The following is a 2,867-nucleotide window of genomic DNA, read 5'->3' on the forward strand; positions in this document are numbered from 1 at the left end:
TAAGATTCCAGTTATGAAAGCTGGTGCGATTTTATAACTTGGGGGGAAAAAAAGCTTTTATTTAAATGCCAAATCGTTAGCGCTAACTTCCGGTGTGTTTCTACCTGGTTGTGGCTGGCTTGACGCAGCTGAAAAAGTGACCGATCCGTTTTGTTGGCCAAATATGAGTCAGAGAGCTGTGGAGAGCTTCAAACCCCGGACACTGGAGCACTGGGAGGAAGAAATGGGATTATTTGAGGACACAGCTGGAGGACATACATGATAGTTCAGCTCCCACCTGCCACTCACAGGTCATATAAAATCTGTGATAATCTGGTATGCAGATTTTGTTTACCAACACAGTAAAACAATCTCACCACTTTTTTGCAATAAAACTTGTGCAAATGTGGGAACCAGTCTGAGGTGGCTTTATCCCTTTTATATCCCCAAGTTTGTGACATTTATTAGTTATTTATGAGAAATTAACCTCACTTTTATTAGACTTTTAATGTAGAGTGAGACTCATAAACTTTGATAAACTGACGCTGTAATCCATTATTAAATCCCCTGACACAGCTGGACAACTGATATTAGGACACACTCAAGTGGTCAAGGTCCTTTCCTTCATAGTGGCAGTTTCTTGTTGCATGTGCCCACACACAGTCTGTGCACACTTACAGATTCACACCCTGTAACTGGAGCTGTTAAGGGCATCAAGTATGTCAGACAGGAAGTGGAAGGATGGTGAGAAAGATAGAGATGTGTTTTTAAAAAGGGCAGGAAATTCCCTTTGTTAATATAAAGACACATGTCGGGTCAGAAGCTGCAGTTTTATTCTTCCTTTCCCCCCTCGTTCAAGTTCAGGAAGCTGTCAGTGAGACATACAGTACACTCGTGTAACACTCACATCGCGCAGCTGCTACAAACATGGTGTTAGTTGTGAAAACAAACAGCTGTGGTAAATAACTCTAGTCTAAAGGAAATGCGGTAAGTGTTCTCAGATGCACACACAGTTTTTCCGTCACCCTCAGGAGGCTTTTAAATGCACAATGTGGCCACTTGTTGGTGAACAGAGGTTTTACATCCCGTTACAGCTGCTGTCAGCCACATTACTGCCTCCAAGCTCCCAGCCATAATAACCTATGTGACATATTTGACTTCTTTTACCACATTTCCCTCACAAAAAAGCAGTTCACATCTATTTCTGTGAACTAACATAAAATGGAAGTGAAGCCTTACTTAAGTATTTCCATTTTCTGCTACTTTGTACTTACATATTACTCCACTACATTTATCTGACAAGTATAGTATGATAATATAAAAAAAACATGTTGCATTGTTATGGATTAAACGTCTATTTTATCTATTCTTCTGATACTTTAATTGTGTTCATTATACCTCTGTGCTTTTACTTTGGAAAGATCTTGAATACAGGGCTATTAGTATTTTAGTATTTCCACGTTTTATTTACTACTTTTACCTGAGTTTAATTTCTTTTTCTTTGAAAAAGAGAAATGTCAATTCTTCAACAGTGAAAAGAAGACGAAAAACAAGAACACTGATGACATGATGATATTATGAACATTGAATAGTGTTTTCTACTGTTCTTTTTACTGTTTAACTTAATAGAAAAAAAAGGAGCTTGGAATTTGACCCGTTTGCTTTGTTGTTCATCAAGTAAAATAAACAACTGACTGCCAAAAGGCATACTTCAGTTTGACCAGAAGATGGCGCTAAAGGGCTTGTGAGAAGTTAGTTGTGCCGCTCATGCTTAGATCTCTACATATTCAGTCTATGACAAGAGCCCATAATAAGGTGAATAATGTAATTAAATTAGTTACAATTAAGGTTACCAAACAGCCAGGATACACGTTTCTATGCAGAGTCACATGTTAATCCAGTGATATGATTTAAACTGTACAGAGACGATGACAGCTTGATAAACACAGTGTGAGAAACTCTTTCTACGTATGAAGTATAGACATGATCAGCCTGTTGTACTGTGTGACACTTGAGTCATTATGTGATTATAATAAAGCACCGCAAGATATACACTTAACTAGAATTTCACTACATTCAAAATATGTCAGATTTTCTCTGATATGTTCATTTTAAATGTATTATACTTGATGAATTACAAAAGGGGGGTAATGAATTTACACAGAGCTACACTGATAAACATTCACATTTCGACAAGACAGCCGGAGACAACCAGAGGGAGACCGGAAGTAGACGGATTCTGGCTTCAAAGTAATAACACAATAAAGACAATAATATTACTGTAGATGTGTTACATCATGCATCCTTGTGAGGAATTTATCTACCTAGCGAGAGTGTTATTGAAGCTTGAAGGCATATTAATATCTTTCTTAAGGACAATTTAGAGAGTTTTAACAATGGCTGTGTGGTTGGAGTTCGGTTGATTTGACCACAAGACTACAAACTATTGTTGTTGGGGTTTTTTTTAAAAACAAAATAGGCGATGGGCATAACCTGTAATCTACCTTGTAGCCTATGTATATGTTGTGTCCATCTGGACAGATACGTTCATAGATAACGTTTAGTAGTTTGCAGGCTTTTATTTTGAACGGTCGTACAGGAAACCGGTTCCTCGAGCGGCTCCTTGACTTTGTGCTGTCAGTGACTTGACCGGTGGATCAGAGGAGCTCAGCATTGCGCAGAGCATGTAGCCGAAACTACATCAGACTGTGGAGCTGAACTTTTTTGTCCGTTTTGGATCTGAAGTCATTTCTTCTGCGGGAGAAACATTAATAACATTTATAACGTTTACAACATTTTCAACATTTAGAGCTGCTCGTCGACACTCAACTTGTCCGCAGCTAAATGACAAGTAGGCAGCGAACCTGAAGCACTCAGTGATACTCGGG

The sequence above is a fragment of the Enoplosus armatus genome, chromosome 20, assembly GCF_043641665.1.
Source record: "Enoplosus armatus isolate fEnoArm2 chromosome 20, fEnoArm2.hap1, whole genome shotgun sequence".
Lineage (NCBI taxonomy): Eukaryota > Metazoa > Chordata > Actinopteri > Centrarchiformes > Enoplosidae > Enoplosus > Enoplosus armatus.